The 23,185-nt window shown below is 36.4% G+C and overlaps 1 protein-coding gene across 1 annotated transcript in view; it reads right to left on the bottom strand.

Moving 5' to 3' along the window:
* Nucleotides 1-23,185, bottom strand: part of ZNF407 (zinc finger protein 407) — a 334,216-nt gene that overhangs the window by 141,901 nt on the left and 169,130 nt on the right. The window lies entirely within an intron of this gene.

The raw sequence follows: 23,185 nt of genomic DNA, 5'->3' as shown, positions 1-23,185 counted from the left end.
CCCTGTTTGGACATGAGGTCCGTCTTTCATGCCACCCTTATCAAAGATTATTTCTGGCAAGTCACAATGAAAATGATGAAATGAGGTACGCCACTGTCCATAATCTAGGAAAAAGACAGATATTTTAATATATTAATACCATAATTTGCACTCAGTGGTTTTTTTTTTTCCCAAACTGCTGGACAAATACAGCAATTTTCATGTGTGTATAATAGAGCTACCTGAAGATTTCTGTAAAGGATATACTTAAAAATTAATTACCGATGTTAAGCAACCTATTTAAACAAACGCTAATTTTCCCCAAAAAACTACTGTCACAAGCAGAGAGTGAAAGATAAAGAAGACTTGTGTACAGTTCTGCTATATCCCAAAGGCAAAAAACAACAACAAATATATATATATACATATGCTGAATTGAAAACAGACTTTCAAATTACTGTATCACTTGATCACTGCTTAGTGGCACTAGCAAATGACAAATACAGCTAAATACTTCCAAATGCACTGCAAAAAAATATCATGTCCGTATATCTCCCTGACAGGTCTTCATGCATTTCACATTTCAAAAGCGTGACAGGGATCTTATTTCTAAGATAAATTCCCCTATCTACTTATTTCCTCGTGTATTTATTGTGGATCTAACCTTCTACTACAAGAAATAAATAAGCAGGTTAAGTAGATGCTATCTTTTAACAAATAGTTTCTCCAGACTGTATTACAACTTTATGAATGTAAAATAAATCCCTCATTTTTTAAATCCACCAAGACGTACATTTAACAGTATTGCATCTATTGAACCTCAATGTGTACTTGTCCTGGGTTCAGCAGTAGCAGTCATGTTTCTCCTTCTTGGTAGCTGGTGCAGTGCAGTGTTTTGACTTTCAGCTCGGGAACAGAGCTGATAACAAGAATGTTTTGGTTTGGCCAAGGACTTTGTGAGCCTCATGCTCTGCCAGGGAGGAGGGGAAGCCAGGAGGAAGCAGAGACAGGACACCTGACCCAAACTGACCAAAGAGGTATTCCATACCACAGCACGTCATGCCCAGGGTGCAACTGGGAGTGAGCCGGAAGGGCTGGGAGACTGCAGGGTTGGAGGAGGTATCGGTCAGAGCTTGGTCAGGCTGGGGGGCGAGTTATCGGTCGGCTGGTGGTGAGATGATGTATTCTCTTCCCTTGTTATTTCCTTTATCATTATTATCACTGGTGGTAGCAGTAGTGATTTGTGTTATACCTTAGTTACTAAACTGTTCTTATCTCAACCCGTGGGAGTTGCATTCTTTTTTGATTCTCCTCTCCGTCCCTCCGAGAGCAGGGGGAGGGCAAGAAAAGGGGGGGGAGTGAGCGAACGAATTACCTGACTGGGTTTAAACCACGACAGTACTCTATTATTCACACACAATAAAAATGTTAAAATAACACTGAAACTCTGTCTTTGAAGTGACAGAAGCCAGAAAAATCAGAATTAAAGCTGCAACTCTAACTAACCTCTGTGTGTGCCTTTGGTAGCAGTCCAAATAGGGTTTCTGACCTTTCTTAAGCTACCTTTGTATTCTTTTTCTTGTTTGGTTTTTTTTTTTCCCTTTTCTTTTTTCAATTCATCTGCTTAAATGGAGATGGACAGAAAGAGATCACAGGAGGCTTCAGTGATGATACAGGTTCAGAGGCAGCAGAGCTGCTAAGTGACTTCAACTTACTTATTTTTGTAAATAAATGTTTAATTAATCAGGCATTTTTTGTTTCTCAGTGTTTCTAGACATATGTTAACAAGTTTCTATTGTTCACTTCCAATATTTGCAACAGAATTTCATGCAAGAATTGCTGATCCAAGTATAACAATAGATTTATATTTTCATATATATGTGGAATGGTCTTACTCAAACACACAGGACACCAACAGTACTGCTGCTGATGTTTTGCACTCACTTGCAGTTACTGAAGGAACTTTTAACCATTTTCCTTAAAGAAGAGGCTGCAGTATCACCAGTTATTCCAAACTGGTTGGCGGCAATAGCAGCAGAGCATGGTTTACAAGGAATGCAAATAAATATATTCAATTCCAATTAAGGGGGTAATAGGGTTTAAAAAAATTCATAGCAATTTTTCAGCACTGAATCCAGACACTTATTAATTCAGATTTTACTATACGAAGTCTATGCAGAAGATATCGATGATATAATTATACTGATTCCAGCACATCTTCCTAATAAGCATCTACCAGAAGCACAAGCTTCCTAAATGATAGGATATAATATTCTTACTCTCAATAGTCTTGCAAGTATTTAAGGAGACTGGTATTGCAGTAGGTTTGAAAGCTGTGCAACATATCTAAAAGCCACACTGAACTGTGTACCGTTTGCCAGAATTGGATTATGCCCATAAGTGGCAATCTGAAATACAACAAGTGAATACATTTCTCTAAGTTCTTAAAGAGTGCATAATTTATCAGGCTCTATTCTGATGGTGCACAACCTACTGATGAAATATGTATATAAACTTAAAAATGTAATTTCACCACTAAACTGTACCTGTTGTTAAGCATTTAAAAATAAATGAGTATATAATTGAGTGCTGGTAAGTACCTAGAAAAGGACAGTTTGAAAGATGCAGTTTTCCTCAGAAAAGGATACTTGCAAGAAAGAACTGCATACTGACGCCTTAAAAACAAACACACTTTAGAAACTGAACAATGTGTGAGGTGCTAGATCTCATTCGTGCGAAAGGCAAACCGACAAAAAAGGATGGTACGTTCAAGCCACTTGTTTGAATGGATCTGAAAACCTGACTGCATCACATTCTCAAAAGTCTCTCCAACATGGGACCAAGGGGTTCTGCACTTACCAGCACTCACGTTTCTTCAGCTCTCAGGGAGACAAAGTGTTTTCACAACTGCCATCTCCTCAACTCTCAGTCTCAAAATAAGATTGCTCTGCCTGTCTTGTGCATCAGCAATGGGTTATGTGCATCAATTTCTGACCTTTGCTGCATCTTTGAAATATCACAAATTTCAAATCTACCTGCCCTAACACACTGGGCTGAACACCTTGTGTCACTGAAGTGACAAAATTGGCCAGCTGCATGCAGCACAGCAGCAGAAAATGTAGGCCTATAGCTACAGGTGGGTTAACAATTCCACTGGTGATATACAAGCTAGAAGAGCATACATCTAATTCTTCAGTCCCTCTTCCGACTCTGCAGTATGTTTTGAGGTGAAATGCAGTAAAAAACTTAGTCTTGTTGCTTTCCCAAGCATTTATGCCTCTGAAAACAGACATCTATTCTTTTGAGATGTCAGCTACTATTTTTACATCATTGGTTTCCAGAATAGATGTACAATTTTAATTTGTATCTTCCAAATTAAAAACATTTTAAAACATAATCAAGTACAAACAAAGTAGGACTAAAGGTTACTCTATGTGAGAACAGCCTTACGAACCAGCTGAAAGACATGATGCAACCACCAGACACAGCCTCATGATTCCCATTGTATTCATTAAGGCACAATGGAAAGTTTTAAATTTATCATCTTCTACAGTGTTATAATATTCTGTCAATTTTGTAACATTAATCTTGCTGCAGAGCTTTTTATAACAGAAGATCACTTAAAATAGTGTCACAGCCTACTGTTTAATGCACATAAAGGTATGTTTCATTAACACGACTATGAGTTTTTACTAGGAAAAATATATAGCACAGAAAAAAACTGAACATCTGTATATAATAGCAGTGATTCAAAAGCTTTTATACCAATAAAACTTGCAGTTTCATTTGAATACTTTTTTCTTTACCTAGAGGATTCTAGAACATAGCAGTGGAACAGAAACCCTGGATCAAGACAATCTAATGGAACAGTGCTATAAAATGGGCATTTGTGGGGTTTTTTTGCAGTTCCGTTACCTTTATCAGTTGCTCTCTATCACAAATTTCTCAGTTGTGACTACAGTGCATGTGACTACATTTTTTTTTTAACGTAAAAAACCTTGGTCTGGCCTTAAAACTATTCTGGATAAATTTATCCACATTCAGGAAAATCTCGTAGATTTAATATTAAATTCTGTGAGAAAAAAAGAAATGGAACATTTCGAATTCTGTGGATAAGAATATACCACTTGACCAAATGCCCTACCAAGTATTTTACTAAGTGTAAGTAGCTCACGGCAGTCAGGCACAGGCACAACAGAAGGAAAAAACAGGACTGTAATTCAGTCTGTAAATTAGACTGAATGAGACTCATCCATGTGTTTGTAAATACAGGTCTTTAATTTTTAAGACTAATATACACTGTACTGGAGTTGAGAAGATCAGATGCAAACCAGTAGGATCATCATGGCTGTGAACATAGGTTCTGCTACCAAATCTCTGCACATTTTTAAGAAAAGAGATATGCATCTACCTTGAGATACCATGTATGGTCCTAAGGTTCAATCAAGATGTCATTTACATCCTCAGGACTCCTCCAAAGCTGGGTACAGTTAAACAAAACTTATCTTTAGTAATGCCTTAATATTTTAATTTTAATTGAACCATTACCTGTCTTCAAGGATATTAGAAATTTCCTTCAATAACTTCTGAAAATAGAAAGGAAACTGAAGCAAAGAAATATTTGAACTCAAAACTATTGCTACCTTGATACCAGTGGTGGTTTCCTGTTTCACAAACAGAAAACAGTTCCTGCATATTAACCATCATCTGATATTTGCTGTCAATTATATATTTTTTCATCATATTATTTACTGGCAGCTCTCCACCATAACATTAGTAGCTTACAATAGACTAGGACCACTGACAGAAACTCGGGTCATTAGAATAAATAAATCTCGATAGCCAATACAATCAACTCACAGACTGGCAGATGCTTAAAAAGCAATGTTATCTATTAATTTTGAGCTAAATCTTACCATCCTCTCTCAGACAGAACATCCACTCATGTAAAAGCTGACCCCTTATTCTAATGCATATTTGCAGGAGAGGACTATTTAAAGAGAGCTTTGCTGTATGTGAAGTTACTAGTTTAAGCCTTGAACAGAGGAACAATGAAGTTTCCTCTTTAGGATGGACATCTACAAGGTCTAAGAGTCTAACTAGATTGTAGTCTAAGCAAATAAAATATTTGTAACACCACGTTCTTCTTCTCCTCCCTCCCCTCCCCAGCCCCACTCAGTCTTTTCCAGATCTGAGTAGACAAAATAATTACATCTTTTGGGGGGCTTCTGACTACCCCTATGTTCAAGTGTATATAATTAAAAAAAAACAAAGAAAACTCATCTCTATATATTCATCAAGTACTGGAGAGGATCATCATTTCTTTGCCCATCTCTAGTCAGCTACTTTGGCAGTTCTCACATTTCTTATTTTTCTACCACACTAAAGTCTTCTATCCTTTGCATTCTATCCTATCCAAAAACCTTCAGTGCATAACTGCTAGAAACCAGCAGATACTGACTCTTACTCTGACCCACAATTAATTTCTAACTTAATTAAAATCTTTATTAAAAATATATTTTTTAAAACTCTAGAAGTCTTTCAAAAATTATGAAAACTACTCTTTTGCTAACAAAACAAAGGAAACACAATGAGTTTAATTTAGGTCACAGTGACATCAGAGAGGTTTATTTATTGCCAGCTTTGTTGAATCCAACAAAGCTTTAATCTGTGACATGCTGTAGCTTGTAGAACAGCAAAGTGGTACGGTATCAGAAAAACTACACCATGCCATACATTTCTAAAAATGTCTGGTGCCAAGCACATTACACTCAGCAACATCATCAAAAAGAAAGAAAAGGGATTCTTCGGTGGTTGTTTTTTGTGTTTTCAGTTCGCTTTTACAGCTGAAACGGTCTTTGAAAATTCCTATAAAGACTTCATATACCGAGAGACAGCTGGGTTTATGTAGTTGAGATGATGAGAGTACAATGCTTTTATGAAGCTGAAAATCAGGGCAGACCTTTGGTTTTACAAAGGAAAAGGCTGAGAAACAAGACTTGCTTCCATGAACCGCAGAGCTTATCCAGCATCAGATACATCTCAGTAGGGCAGAAGGGTAGGAAAATTGGGAGATTTCAACATGCACAGAACAAGGATTATTTTGCTTTTTCAAGTCAGGTTTTCAGCAGGTATTACAGGAAACAAAGAAGTGCAGTGACTAAGTCCACTGTGGGCTTTGGGTACCAAAACTACCTTTAAATCCAGCCACATTTGGCTGATCCCTGCAATTTTAAGTCTTTTGGGAGCACCTGAGGAAGTGCTAAGCCATTGTGGATTGATTAACAGAGCCTGGAGAACTACAGTGACGTGATGCACATGTGGCCGCTGAGACTGCAACTGAGAGTAAGGTTTTAAGAACTGTTACGCTTGCCTGAAAAGAAGGTTCCTCTTAGCTTTAACCAAATGCATACTGGAAAGTATATGTATTTTAATTCAGTTACTTTTAAATTGCATTTAACATATGCTACCATGCTTCAGACTTCTTAAAATATCAGATTTATTCAAATCCACATGCCAGCAATAGTTTGTATCTGGTGGTTAATTTAACCTGAGTTCAGCTGCTAAGGCAGAAAGTTCACCTGCTAAGGCAGAAAGTTCACCTGCTTGTGAGAAGCCCAGATTTCCCTGTTAGACCTCGCCAGCATGGTCTAATTCTAATGGAGAACCCTGTGCTTCGATGCTGATAAAGAGATAAATAAAGACCTTAATTTTGACAACCGCATTTCAAAGGTATTTTCTAAACATACCCAGATAGTTAGAGCACTACCACAACTAATAAAAATTAATTTACTATGGATACATGGTTATCATATTTCTTTAAATTGAGGAGAAATGAGAGAAAACTTCCTTACAGCTAGAATAAAAGATATCTTAAATACAGAGAGGCACAGAATCTCCATATGTTTTCTGTTGGGTTTTTTGTTTGTTTGTTTGTTAGGATTTATTTTTTTTTCCTTTTAAATCAAACTGCTCAGTCAAATAAGTATTTTAAAGGAAAAAAGATCAAAACTTAGATTACTTTGATTATTCTTTTTTCTAATCAGTTTTTATTCAATTAGTGTTTTTTCTTAAATCTTTGCTGGTTTTAATTTACTTTCACATGAAATCATATTGAATAAAATAAACCTGTCACTTACAACAAAATCCAAAAGGAAAACCAGAAAATCCCCTAAAGGAAAAATAAGACTATATGCTGAAAATAACATATCACAGATTTAATAAAAATTTAAGGCAAAAAGAAAAAATGGTAATATGCTTTTTATTTAATCTCTGCAGTTGATAACATACTATAAATTGGGTTTTATGAAGTTATTTATTTTGGTATCGTATTTAGACAAATATCTGTACAGCCTTCTAAGAGAATGACTGCTGGCTTGTGATTTTAATAGGTTCTCAGAATAAGAGTCCAGAGTTGTCACAGCAGAGTAATACCAACTTATAGTATGATTTTACTGACATCAGTAAAATATCAGACAAACTCAGTTTGACTCAAATCAGCTATAAGCATTATTTTTTTTCCTAAACCTAATATTATTATAATGCGATTTTTCATTATTAGTCCAATTCAACTTATATTGAAGTCAAGGAGATTGTACTGAGTTCCGTAAGTATTAGATCAGGCTCTACGATGATGTTACAGCTACAACAAAATGAGTCTTGTCAAAAGGACCAAGATAAAGTACATCAAGCTTATACTGTTAACAAATTATTAGTTTATTAAAAACTGAGTTTCCAATTCTCACTTACTTTTCTTCTGTTTGTTTATTGTATCTCAGCTGGTATAATCACTATAACTGTTCATTTTCATTTTACATGAGCTTTTCCAGTCACTTTCATTTTCATGGTTTTGTCCAGTGGCATAATATTCACAACAGTTTGCCAACAATACTGAAAGATGTGTAAACTCAAGTAAAATGTATGCCTTATAATTTTGCCTCTGCTATCACAAGACTGACAATGCCTTTAAAAGATTGTACAGTACTTATACAAAATTTTCAGTTTAAGCATTGGTCAACTTATCAAGACCTCTTTGAAACTTGGTTTTGTAAGATTTTCTTTTTATTTCCTTGTGATTTAGGCAAACCACGATAGCGCTCAGTTGGCTGAAAATGCTGAATTAGGCTGACAATATTATTTGTGATAATAATGCAACCACAGTACAGCAAGAGATGATAAGACTGATATAATTGTTTTAATATAACATGCAAAATGTTGCACACATGGAATAGAAGAACTGAGAGCAAAGAGGAATATTATATGTCTGCGAAAATAATGAAAATCCAGCTAAAATTCATGGTCTTTTTAATATCACACATTTTGCTAAGTTGCCAAGTGATATTCCGAGTGCTATGGTGAGTCTTATATATATTCTGTCTACTGTAAAAACTGCACATTCAAAAATAATTAAAGCCAATATGTCTAAACTACAACATACAAACTGATGTACAATCTCATTAAAAATATACTGAGATTTCTGTAGAAAGCATCCCAGGATTCAACAGGAAAAATGTCTATTTGGGATTATTATATTGTTTTTATCACTATTTTAATGTACTGTTTATCACTAATGTGCCAGCAGAAGCTTTCTTCTCAGAAGGTTAACTCTTTGAGATTAAACAAAAATTAGCACATGGAAAGTGCTCAATTGTTCTTCTCTTCCTATTTTTAAATGGAGGAGGTGCATAACATTACCAAGATATGCATGTATTTTTAATTAAGATAGTATCATTCGAGGTTGTGATTCCTAAGCCAATTTACTATTTCAAAATGCAGTTCTCCTTCTAAATATAAACACAAGAGGATCAGAGCATTGTTGCACAAATCATTATGCTTTTAACAGCTGTTCATTTATGGTCTCTATCATTCTGGAAACAATAGGAACGTGAACAATTGACTTCATGCACAGAAATGTATTCTTCTGCCAGGTATGTTCCCCTAATTGGTCATGTTTCTCTTATGTCTTACCTTCTCATGAACTGGAGATTAATTTTCTTAAGATCCTTCCAATAAATTCTACAGAATTTGCATTATTACTTTTAAAGAACTGGCACTTAAAAAAAATAAATATGTGCAACAGAAATGACAAGAACTTGGAAGTCTAAGATCCAAATAAGTATTTCCATTTTGCACGGTTTCCTCCTAAATCATCAGATTGACAAAACAGTAAGATGTTCAGATGTTCAGCGGATTACTTTTATTAGACTACATTTCAGATATATTTCAATCGTATTTTATTACCCTTTAAAATTAAATGAAATCAGAAGATTTAGGAGATTATATGCCATTAAAAAGGATGAGGCTATCTTTCCTATTATAGCATAGTTTTATTTCTAAGTTTTCTTTTCAGGCTGTCCATACCAAAATATGCTCCTGACAGCAACAAAAATCTATTTGGTAAATTTAGATCATAGACAGCCTATTACTGGTTACAGAATAACTCTGGAACCACTCTTGAATAATAATTTCCATGACACAAACACTGTAGAGTCAACCACAGTTGACCTAAAAAGTAGGACATTTTTCCATGTCAGGTCTGGTCTGTGAACCATCAGGCAAATGATGGTGATAAACCATTACGAGTCTCTTTAAATTTCAGAAAGAAACAAATCTCAAACGTGGTGACAGTGAAACTAATACAGATACCCAGAACATATGCACAGGTTTTTCTGCTACTCTGTGGTAACTGCTTACTTTATCAATGAATCTGAGTACTTATTCGTTCAGGAAGGCTGCTCAGCTATTGTTCATAAACCACCAAATTTAAGGACTCTTATTTCTAGACATTTTCCAAGCTGTAAGGCTGAGGGTACTAAACACACTTGCTCTTTATATACCTATCCCAGGGTGTTGTCTGCTCTTTTAGCTGGAAGCAAACCTCAAGTAAATTCCTATTTATCTCCTTGCCAATCAAGAAGTGAATGACTGACAGTAACAGAGCCTTATCTAGGACTCCTGTCTGTGGTGCATTCTGCTAAATGATGTCATCGCTCTAGCAAAAGAAAATAAGCAGATTATTACAGTGACTAGAAGCAAACTAAACATTTGGATTTTTGCATGGACAGATTTACACACTGTCTGTCAGATAAAGCACAGTTTGCCTGCTGCTTACACAACAAGAATGTGCCTGACAGCTTCTTCCCAGCTTTAGTATCTGATTACATAAATAGGCCATTCCCCACCATTCCTAAAGACTGACAGTCTGTCTTAGTTTAAAGAGCAATTTCTGACTATCAGCCTTTCTGTCTCGCACACGAGGCTGATTATCATCAGGGCACTTCCTGGAGGTCCAATCAGTTGTTTTTTCTCAGGATGTTACAAAACTTGTAGCCACAAGAATATTAGGAAAATGAGAAATTCTTCAGTAAAAATTTAACAGCAGTGACCCAAAACTTACATCCCCCATCACAGTGAAAATTCTCAATGACTTCAAGCTTTTAGATAAAGATTTCAGGTGACTGCTATTATCGAGAAACACAACAACCACATCTGGAAAACAAAATGAACTGAAAACAATAACAACAACAACAAAACCCAACCAAAGAAAAGAACAAACACCCACTAACCCACAAGTAACAGCTAAATGCTCCCCCCCCCCAAGGCACCTTCTCATGAGTGGGTCTCAGGAATTCATACAGCAGCTCCACTGCCCAAGTCTGCAGTTGCCCTCTCAAATTAAACTTGAAAACTGTCACATAAAGGATCTTCACAACCTCTGTATGCTTTTGTATTAGCTGGGCAACTGTTAGTCATTTTTAATAATTCTGCCTTTCCAAATCATACCTCAATAAAACTATGCCTTAAATTAGATGCATTTTACTGTTGCTAGTTGACTAAAATATTTTTTAAGGTATGAGCATGTAAAAGACATGCCATTTTTCACAGCTAAATGTATGCAGGTGTTAATGAACTTATTTAAAAAATGGTTCTGAGCACTGAAAGGGGTAAACACATAATAACTTTGCTGTTTACAATGGTAAACAATTGCAAGTCATAACCACAATATTGTTCCTAGTTATTTCAGCTATAACTTGCAAGGCTTCATAGCCAGACAAACCAGATGAAATATGTTGCTGCAGGTCTGCTCTGATGGATCCCTCTGAAATATCCACATTATTGCTTTTATTTTATTATGTACCACACTTCATAACTGTACACAGCAGAGTACAATAAAAACTGCACTACACTCCTTTAAGTACTTATTAAATAGGTCAAAAAGTTACCATAACAAATAACTTGCTCTACTCAGGGTCCATTAATAACACATCTTGTTGGAACTCTAGAACAAAACGGGGGGAAAAAAGAACAGTGGAGAAGTGTCTATCACTCAGTGCTGCCGCTTAACAGTTTGCACTTAAAGATCACGGTATTACTACTCACAGCATTACACAGTCAATTGCTGTTCTAAAATACTGGAAAAGACACAAGTTGGAAAATTGTGCTATACACAGATTTGGGAGAAGGGGAAGGGCAGGAGAACATTTTGATCAAATACATATGTCCATCTGATTTGCGAAGGTGAGAAATGCCACAAAGCCTAGTGCTTTCCTACTGTTAGGAGCCATGGGATCTAGGATTGTGATTCACCTGCACAAAACGTTTTCCCCCTCACAGTAGCATCTTGATAAAGTACTAATTCCTTGATCTACACAGAAGACTGGAAAGGAGAAAAAGAGCAGGCCCTGGCAGCAGACAAAGGATGTGAGAGTGCTGGAGGTACACAGGAGGTGTCTTCAAGGTGCGGGAGCTGCCGTAGGCAGACGCTACAGAGGGGCAGGAGGAGATGGTGGCCAGATGAACAAAGCTAATCAAGTGGAGGCTAAAGGGAAACAAGATCCCCGAGGTACACGGAAATGCGGAGGGGATTGAAACAAAGCACGGAAAGTGTTGTGAACCAGAATGCAAAGCCGTTTGGGGAGCCTTCCCGAGGGAAGGCCGACATACTCCTGGCATGTGTCAGGTGCACGTTGACATCTGGAGCGCTGAAGTGAGCCAGGGAACAGGCGAGAGAGCTGCCGCAGTGAAGATGTGTGGATATGAGGGCAATAATCCAAATTTTATCACGGAATTCGGAGAGGCAAAGACAGATCTAGACAGTGCTGAAGAAATGGCAATAGGCAGATTTACAGATGGTTGAGAAGTGGGAGAAGGAGAGTTCATGGTCAGGGAAAGAAGGTTAGGGGCGGTAGAGACAAATGGAAGTCCTGGATGAGGGGAGAGAAAAGACAGAGCAATGCTTGAAGATGCTATTGTTGCTCAAAGGGACCCATTTTGTCTTACATAAAATATAAGACTTGAAGAAAAAGAAAAAAAGACAAACACACATAATGGTGCCACAAAACAGACACATCGATACAAACAGAATTTAAAACATGAAGTATATACAGCAGATATTATGTTACACTGGGTGAAACTGATTTAACTGAAAGAAAATGAAGCTCTTGATGACCTCATTATTTTAGTCTTGCCAACCTACAGAGCAAAAACTTGGTGCTACATTATTTGGAAGTTTAATTAAAAAATAAAAAATAAAAAAGAAAGGAAAAGAAAAGCTTGAAGTACGTGGAACTGAAAAATGCTCAAGGATTCTTTTCCAGCAGCCAAGATGCATATGTTGATTGCCATTGTTACTTTTCAGAAGCAATAAGTGATTCAGAATCTGGTACTTTTGTTTTTTTCTGACTTCAAATACTTATCTGCCATTTAAAATTATGTGGAAACATGCACAACAGGAATGGTCTGCTGTTTTTTCGGGACAGTCTAGTTTCCAAGAAGTTTTAGTTGCTAAAAAGTGTACTAATCATATATATGTTTGAACCTGACTTCCAAAAAAAAAAGAAAAAAAATCAGCAAAATGAAACAAATTGCTCATAAATCACATTAATAAGTGGGGTTTTAACTCTCTGTAGCATGTAGAATATTAACATCTGATGTGCCTATGAATAGTCATTCCTACTAGTATACATTAAATGTTGTAATTGGTTTAAATCAGCATGGGCCATCTGTCTTTAATACTCTTATTACAAGGCAGTAAGCAGAGAACTATTAGAGCTGCAGTATAAGCTGTAAGATCTTTACCCGTTCTTAAATCATTTAAAAATAATGAGAGCTTTAGCCTTTATCTAATTAACGAGTGCCTTCTTTGAATTAGAAAAACTGTATCATTTAGCCCACGGTTGTTTAGTAAATTGGCTTGGTGGCATGTAAGCTAATGCAGGGTAGCAGTTGCAGTGTCTTGTTCCTGGCTTCTTATTACTTGAATTATAATTCAATGATCACCTTAGATCATGGGCTATTCATAAATCAGAAGCCTGACATCAGATGAAAAATTGTATTAATATATGAAACTTATTATATAGTACAAACTGCTCTCTTGATAAATTACATTGTTCAGGCTTGACAATGATTGCATTTAAAACATTATTCCTGTTTGCTGTTTTACAGACTGAAACCTCTTCATGAAAAATTTACAATGTTCCTCTGTGTTTTGGAGTCAGAGGGCAATAGAAGCAAATGGCAGACATAACACCATACTTTAGATTTGCTGGCAGCAGCAGAGGACAGAAAACACTTTTAAGTGTAGCAGAAAAAAATACCCTCTCAGCTGCATTCTTAGTATCTACATTTCCAGCCTTATGAAGATACTAATTGCCCTCTGCAGCAGAAGCACAGTAAATAATGAAATTTTAATTTCAGCTTTCTGGATTGCTTTCTTCTCCCATATAGGTGCATGTTTCACAGAAATTTATAGCTTTAGAGGAAAAAATAAAGGGGCAAACCCATGAAGTTTAATTTGAATTGAGGCCGAGCTCCTTAGATGATGCGTTATGACAAATGCTTTTTGCCAAGGCTGACTGGGTTACTCATGCTGTAGTTCCATATTATTTACATTAATTACATGAAGGCTGCTTTGTTAATGGTACATTCTGGTGTGGGTCGCAGCATGATATGCTAATGATCTAAGAAAAATCTGCATCTCCAATATTTATGATAATTTGGGAGAGGAAACAGGATTGCCTTTATTTCTCTTTCTTCAACAGAATAAAGCAAGCAGTATAGAAACAATTGTATGTAGGGGCTGGGGGGGGGGAAAGTTCTAATCAAGCCGACATTTAGGTGTTATAAATGGAGGAGAATAATTTATTGTTTGGGATCTTGTCAGACCCTCTGACAAAGTGATAATACAGCATTTCTCTGGATTTCTTATACTAAGCAGGCTGTATCACACTGAATGAAAAAGAATTTTAAGATGATTTAAAACTCAGAATTTCTTCTTGCTTCTTCTTGTAACATTTTGTCACATTAGTAGCAAATATACTGCCATACATTTAATTCAGGCCATGTTCAAGTTTATGAAACGGAAGAATATCACTATAACATTAGATATCACTTCAGGGGGAAAAAGACTGTTACTGTTTTTCTGTTCATCTTGAGGTCTTATTAAGCCAAATAAAATCCCAGAGAAGACTATAATACAACATTGCATTTTGCATCCAAATACTGCAAAACCAGATATTAAAAATGGCAAGTTTTTTGGTTTTGTTTTTCCACATAAACAGAAAACCAGAAAAAAAGTCTCCCTAGAAAGGAATAATAAAAAGAATCTTATTCACCAAGGATGCTGACTGCTTTGGAATACAAGCTCTAAACGAGCCAGAGAGACTTGTGGAATGCTCCTATGCAACAGAAATTAAACAAAAATCTTATTCCAAGATATTGCTTCCTATTAAATAACTTGCTGCCATTATACGCTGTTTCAAACAAATGAAGTGGAGGGCTAGTTTGTCTTTCCTGGATATCAGGCATTACAAGAGCACGAGCTATCTACATTTGTTCTGATATGAGACTTTTCAATTATCTCTTTGCAGCCTCGATGGGGGTATTGCTGCAAGAAGCAAGCTACCTTCATTTTAAAGTGCTGGCTTATCAATACTTCTAAAAAACAGTAGAATTATTACCATCTCAATCAGTTATATGATTGTGAATTTTACATTCAGAATATCAAGCACTGGTTTCTACTTGAGTTCAGCTTTATTGACAGCTACTTATCTCTAATTACAAACCAAGCTGATTTTAATAACAGCATTATTTGTCTGAAGTGAAGAGCATAAATGCAAGCAGATGTGTCTGGCCTCCATTTGTGCGCTAATTTATCGTTGCGGTTGAAAAAAGAAAAAAAAACAACAGGTAATATTAAATCTGACTGACTGTCATGTGCCGATTCTAGTGTGCAGTAGGGCAACAATGCTGCAATCCTCCACACAGCTTTCCTTCGTGGGCTCCCCTTCAAACCTTCTACTGTCCTGTGGCAAAGCCAGAAATTTCTTCAGCTTTGGAAGGTGAGTGAACAGGTAGAGTTCAGAAGAGGATATGCTTTGAGTTATGAATTAAAGACTGCTGATATCAAATTTCTAACAAAACAAGCGCCATACTCTGTGAAATTAAGCAATTCTGAATCCTCTACATGTACCAACCAAATGCCCTTCTTTCCAGCTAAGAGCAGTGGCTGTGGGAGAAGTTACTGAATGCTCTTTATCATGAAATAAGGTATCTATTTCAGAATAGCTTTACAACTGCATGTATACTAATGTCTTTACACTTGCCTTCTACCACAGTGACCCGAAATTTCCAAGGATCACAGCTTGATACAAACTAATAACTCAGCTGTGTTCATCTTCTAGTCCTATTTCAATCTCTCTGCACTATTCTTGTAGTAAAAAAGAAGCATGAAGCACTGCTTTTAATGACAAAATAATGAAAAGTAGCCCCCATAAAGATAAATTTGTGTTGCAGTATCACTACCAGCTCCACCATAAAGGCTGTTTCAAAGATTAGAGCACCTGATATGCTGTGCCTCTAACAACCTCCATCCATCTAATTCTTCTGCAAAGAGATGGGAGTTTCATATTTCGCCCTATTGGATCCCAGAAGCAAAGCTTACAGAAAACAACCCTTATATTTCTGTCACTTAAATGAATCAGAGAGCACTGTTACACTGAGCATCTGACCTGAAATCAAAATGCCCAGTTGCCTGAAGACAATGCCAGCATACTGATTGTGTCCAGTAAGTTAAGGAGTAAGCTAACCTACAACATCACTGTTACTTATAAAAGATGCTTCCATTTTTCTAGGAATTCTGGCCTCCAAAGTATTGACTATTGTCTTTTATTTCTAAAGACAAAATGGCTATGGTTTAAAGAAAGATTTTATTGTGCCATATTGAGAAACTTCCAACAGAGATCTCCTTCCATGGAATCCCAGTTCAGATAAGAAAATAAAAATGCCAAAACTAGAGTAAGTTTTGAACTGTTCACAACACGTAAGTCCAGGTGCTGAGCTGTGTAGGACACAGCAACTGTACAGTGGTTTCCATTCTTTTACAATAAAGTTCAAGTCCTTGTCTTGATATCCAAAACCCATCAATACTTTATCCCTTTTCAACTTTTCATAACAGCGATCCAATGTGACAATTGTGTTCCACAAACACAAAATACAAATTTAGAACAAAAGGGCAGCATGACACTGAAGATGAAACATTGTATTTTGCAAAGAGACAAACCACTATGCAGAACATATTTCCATGTGAATATGCTGTATTAGCTTTTTCCTCAAGCATTTCTTTCTATATAGACAGGTTACAAAAAGGAAATCAGCAAATAGGCACTCAGAAAACTTGCACCTTACTCCCAAAACGGCAAAAAAAAAAGCTACTTGAAGTATTCCAAGGAGAAGTTATATTTCACTTTTTCTATTTACAATTTTTATATATTCCTATATGTAACCTATAAACAGAGAAGATGAACACACAGGTAAGAGAACGCAAACTAGAGGCAGGAGGCTTTTGTAGGTAGACATAAGCCATTAGAAACATGAGGTTATTCTGGTGGAGAAGGCTTGCAAGGTCCTGTCACACTACACACGCAGTACTGATGCCAAATTGTAGGTTCAGGTTTTGTGTTTTATTTGTTTGGGTTTACTGCCTCCTCAAGTATAGGTTCTGTATGTGAAAGGATAATACTGACAGGTGTTCAGGCTGGTGAGAGAGAATTACCTGTGACTACTCAAAAAAATGAATATAGATAAACCATGTATCTTCATATTGGCCAAACACTGGCAGCAATTTAGATCTAAAACTTCAGAAAATGTAAGAATTCTCTTTTCCAAGCCACAGATACAGCTCAAGTAATTAAAATCACTAGCTAACTAGAATCAACCCATGAAGTTGTACTGTAACAACTTCTTTTTATCTCCTGTGCATTTTAGATGTAGGAATGCATAATAAAGTTACTTTACATCAAGCTATACTATTTGAAATAGCAGCCTAAGGTATACAATTATTACTGTTATGCAAAGTAACATGAAAACACATTCATTAAGATTTTAGAAGCTCCATCAAAAATAACTAATATTCTATTGAAAACATTCTATAGAAAGTTATTAAGTAGACCCATTTTTACCCAAGCTGACCCCAAAGTTTGAATACCTTGCTGGACTACTATTTATTCAAAATATAACCAATTCTCTCAGCCTGGAGAAGAGAAGGCTGCATGGAGACCTCATAGCAGCCTTACAGTATCTGAAGGGGGCCTATAGGGATGCTGGAGAGGGACTCTTCATTAGGGACTGTAGCGACAGGACAAGGGGTAACGGGTTAAAACTTAAACAGGGGAAGTTTAGATCGGATATAAGGAAGAAATTCTTTCCTGTTAGGGTGGTGAGGCACTGGAATGGGTTGCCCAGGGAAGTTGTGAATGCTCCATCCCTGGCAGTGTTCAAGACCAGGTTGGACAAGGCCTTGGGTGATATGATTTAGCGTAAGGTGTCCCTGCCCATGGCAGAGGGGTTGGAACTAGATGATCTTAAGGTCCTTTCCAACCCTAACTATTCTATGATTCTATGATCCTAAGATATAATTTTACTTACACACTAAACTAACTTGGGAAAAAAAACAACCCAACACATACATTTCAATATCATATAGTACCATCAAAAATAAGCATGTTTAATATACAACAGGACTTTATTAGATAAGGAACCATATTTTGAAGCCTTTGAGAAGAACAAACAGAACAAAAGTCAAGTATCAGGTAAAACAGTGGAAGATTAAGATCACAAGGCTGTGAAGCTTTTGAAGTCAAATGACTAACAGATGTACAAATTACTTCCATTTATGACTTTAGTTTGAAAAAAAATATTGGTATGGATATGGTTCTGCTGTTTTGTATAATCACCAATAGCTGTCAAAGATATGCAATTAAAAAAATTATTCATACATCATATTTTTGGGAACAAGTGAAAAAGTAACGTCTTTGAGTCTATCAGAAATATGTAAACAGCTAAAAGTGTGGACAGTTGAAGAAATCATGGAATTTCACAAACTGACTCAACAGCAGAGAAGACCAACACAGAAAGTAGCCACTAAAACCATGTGAAACCATAAAGAAAGTAGCTCCAATGGATCTGCAGCAAATGCAGCCAGAGGGGGCCTGGTATGATGTATCCAAACATCAATCTAAGCCAAAAGTTAAGCATGAGAATAGGACAATGCCCAGAATCATGGACACATTCTATGTTCACCACTCAATTCCTGATCAGATGACAGCGAAATCCAGCAGAACAACTGATGAGCCTACAAGGCCTTGTTCAATGTATTTTTCCTAAAACAAAACATCCAGGAGAAAAAGCCTGAGAAGTAATGGTGTCACCTGGCTAGCATGAGCAGCCCCTGACTGATAATAGCTTCAGTCTTGTCACTGACAATCACCCTATTAATGCTGTCATTTAAAATCTATCTAGGGAGACCGATACAAAATCCAAAAAAGAGATTAGGAATACAGCTGTCATAACAGAATGAGTGAATCACACGAACAAATTCTTTATTTCAAGAAATTGCTTACTATAAGCATGAAGCTGAGCTGGAGAACCTATCCTCTTGTCAGCTCTCACAAACGGGAAGGAAAATGTTCCCTCCACATGTACTCCTGACCCAGGGGACAAGCTGATGAGCCAAATTAAATATTTCACCAGGAGTACAGACTTCAGCTAAAACTGCTTGAAATTCTCACCTGCATGAAAGTCCTACAAGTTTAGCCACAGGTATCTACAAGCCAGACCAAATCACTAAGTAACTGACATACTAATGGAAGAGGAATTAATCACACTGATTAAACCAGCATTCCACTTTACTAAACTAGTACCAGGAGACTGAAACTTCTTATTAACAAATAAGGACTGGACTTATTATTTTATGAGCAACAAAGTTACAAAATCCATTTGGTGTTTTCAAAAGCTCAATATGAAAAATCCCACTCATGATCAAAAGCATTCAAGCAATCCTGAACAAAAATGACATATAGCTTTGAATCAGTAATAACTATTAGAACCTCTGATTACAATGGCATGAAGACTTATGGCTGGCCAAATACTAGACAGATAGCTTCAAAATTACAATTTTTATATTAGGTTTTGAATTTGTACGTGATAGGTATTTACAAGAGGCAATGCTCTAGTAGGAAGTTATTTCTTAGCAAAGTGATTTTGAACTGCTGAACTACCATTATTTGAAAATTGAGCAACTAAATAATATTTTTTCAGACTCAATGTACAAACATTTGGTTAAACTTACACGATCGGTCCCATGATCTTGCTGGCATACATCACTGATAGGAAGGAAACAGCAGCATAAGGAACAATTGTATCACCACTGAAACTTACTTTGACCACAAAAATAAAAGATCTGCCTTTCTAAAAGATTATAACCTCATGTTAGCCAGATTCATCACCCCTTGATGAGTGCAATGCCATGTGTTGATTTACATTTCTGATACTGTCTGAACTATTTTCTAATATTACTGCCTTTTATATAATTTCTTAACTGCTTTAGCTAATGCAATTGATGTAATTATGATTGCCCAGTCTGTATATTAGTGAAGAAACACAGATTCAAAGAAAACTGAAACACCTAGGAGAAATCTTCTCTTAAGTTAGTTAACCATTGTGTGTTTTATAATGGGCCCACACAGTTCATAACCATTTTTATAAACGTTCACCAATTGCTAGTTAAAGCTAGTGTGACAATTACTCCCAGGCTGATGGAAGTTCCTGCCCAAATTCAGTGATGTCTGGGGTTAGTTTAATCAAACAAAGGTTAAGATGAAGGCTTATTTCTTTAGTAATAAAGAATCCTCACCACCCACAACAGCATATAGAGAAAATAAATTTTGCTCCCTTGGGCACGAATACCTCTGCTCAATAAACAATGGCTTTCACTCTGCTAATTGGAGAACGGAGAGGTAAAGGTCATGTGTAAAAACAATAGGGGATATAAAAATAATGCAAACTAAGGAAATTACAGCATTTTCCAATTGTCAGCATGACAGCTACCAGTGAGAAATAAGGACATCAGATACATGTGCCCTACTGTGCAGGCTGGGTAACAAGACGGTCTGCACTCCAGTATGCTGGCAGTATGTAAACATGTTTCCTTTCTAGGGACAACGGGGCTATGCCCCAACAAAAGTAATAATCTTCTCTAGAATTATGTTGACCTGGAATTTAACTAATCATTTCAATAGGAGGAAATAGGAAGAGGGAGGAAAGGACGAAAACAGGAAAAAAAAGGCTTTGAATCAGGTCACTGAAGTGCAACTGTTTGAACCATTCTTCTGTTCTGAGTAAATGAATTTTAATGTTCTTTTTAGTTCCTGTTCGTATTTAAGTACTACCTTGTTTAGCAGTTTGGTTGGGTGAAAAATAAGAGCAGGGATTTGAGCTGCATTGTGTACCTAACTTGTTTTCCATGAATTAGAATAGACAAATGGAAATTATAGTAAAGCATTCAGGAAAAAAAAGTACATGCAGGCAAACTATCATTTAACTTTTTGAAAAATGCTTATGTCTGTAATTGTGTCCTCTTCTTAATTTAAATGTCAGACGCAGATGCTGTTCTTAGTAGTTAGCGCCCATATTAATTTATTTTTAAATGTTTGTACACAGGTTTCAGACCACATTAAGAGAAACAACATTTTCAAATTAAATTATAGTTAAGGAATTTTTAATCAAGTTTTGGTCTTCCTCCTCTTCTTTTTCCTTGCATCTGTTTTAAACAGTTGCCTTGAAAATGCGAATATCTCTGAAAAGCTCTAGACTGTGATTTTTTCAGACTTGCGAAGGGTTGTCATGTTTCAGCTCTTTTTCCCCTACTTACTTGTCCAGTCTTCAGTGTTCTAAGACATGCTCTTAAAGGATAATAAAAGAAGACCACATTATATGTCAAATTAAATGTTGTTGATACTTGCTTTAAGTGTACATGCACTGACATTCTGTTATGGATCAGCTGCTGGACAATAATACTTGCACATTCCCCGCCTGACAGATTGTTCTGTATTTTGTTTGAGATGCTCTAATGTTTCTGACGACCCATACAAGGCCACACATTTCAGCAAATTTTCCAAATTAATACTGAGACCAGTTTACAATGTTTTCTTCAGTAGCGCTCACTCTTACTGATTGTGTCCTAAATAATAAACCATGGCCTCAGGCGGTTTTTCTCAGAACGTTGATGATGAGAACTCATTCATCTAAATCTACTGGCCAATGGAATAAAATAAATCAAGAATTTCCTAAAATATAACAATATTTGTGTTCTCTAGATAATTGATGACTGCAGCTGCACTAATTAAAACCCATGTGAGTTTCATTAATCTTGGTCACTAGGTCCAATTGCTGTACCCCACACCCTGATCACTGCACATTGCCCTTGTGTCACATTCAGGTGAGACCTGATTTTAGTTAGAATCTCACATCATCATTATTATGTTCTTAAAATCTGAGCTATCATACCATGCATATGGCAATTGTGCATATAAGTGACTTAATCCACAACAGGGAAACTCAATCATAAATTGAAAATACTACTTAAGACTAATTTAGTCTCTGCAAAACGCTTGCCAATACTCTTCCACCCCAAAGAAGACAGTCTTCACCCTTCTTCCCTCACTGTGTGTAATAAAAAATTCTCTATTCAGAGGAAAGAAAATGAAATTAATTTTTCTTTAACCTTATTACAGTGGTATTTTGTTTGCATACGTACACTTTACTGGCAATCAAAACTACATCTTCACTAGAGTATTTCTAGGTAATAGCTGTATCATACATATATTTTTCTGTATCAGAGAACATTTTTATAGCTGTAGATATGCTTTGCTTGTTAAAGAAAAAGAAATGTGTCAAAAACTTGTGGTTCAGATAAATATCTACAGAAATAGCTATAACTAATGTTAATAACTAAGCTGCCTTGCAGATCATAAATACTCGGAAATATAAATAACTCCTAGAGACAACTGCACAATCTATATTTGAGGAAAGGAAACATTTGAGTAATCAATCACATGAAGCCAACACTGTCATAAGCTGAGTTTATGAAAATACTTGTAAACATTTATTAAATGTAAATCCCTCTTCAAAATGTGTGTTATCAGAGATCCCCATTTTTTCATGCAATTTGGAGTATGTAATATACAGCAGCTGATGAATATACAAAAGCCTTGTTGCAGGAGCTGCTTCCTGTTGGTCTCTCAAAGTGTTGGCAGTGATACAATTTCTTTTGAGCTAATGTCATACAGAACATGTTCTAGAGAATAACTGATAACATTTAAAATATGGCTTTATCATCTTTACCAAGCAACATAATTCTTGCTATTAACACCACCTCTTTTTCAAGATTAAAAAGTACATTTTGCTTTCATTTGCTGATTGAAGTCAATGGAATAAATAACTCACGTAACTGGGAACAAGTTTTGGACCATTATGTACAGCCTTAGTCTTACACCATGAGAAAGCTTTTGTTAAAATCACTTAGAAGCTGACATGCAAATTTAATGGATGCCACACTGTAATATGCTTCCACAGAAAAACTTCATGCTGCCCCTTTGGAAGGTTCTTCCTACGTATGGGAAGGAAATGCTGCAAACCTCTCCAGAGAAACCCTGCTGTGTGCTCACACTTGTGCCCTTGGCCCTGTGGGATTTGCTTCTCTCTAGTATTCCACTTTCTCCCAGACCCTGGTGGATCATCCAGGCTCTGGACAGCCACGGGGGCTCTTGACCACAGCAGTCATTTCTCCCATTGACAGCTATTCAGCATACTCAGACCTAACACACATGGACCAGTTTCCTGTTTACCTGCTTGACAAATTAACTTCCCAAAA

Source organism: Pezoporus occidentalis, unplaced genomic scaffold (assembly GCF_034315485.1).
Source record: "Pezoporus occidentalis ecotype Australia unplaced genomic scaffold, CSIRO_AGI_Poc_V1 ctg4, whole genome shotgun sequence".
NCBI lineage: Eukaryota > Metazoa > Chordata > Aves > Psittaciformes > Psittacidae > Pezoporus > Pezoporus occidentalis.
The sequence above is the reverse complement of the archived record's forward strand: the minus strand, read 5'-3'. Positions and strand labels throughout refer to the sequence as shown.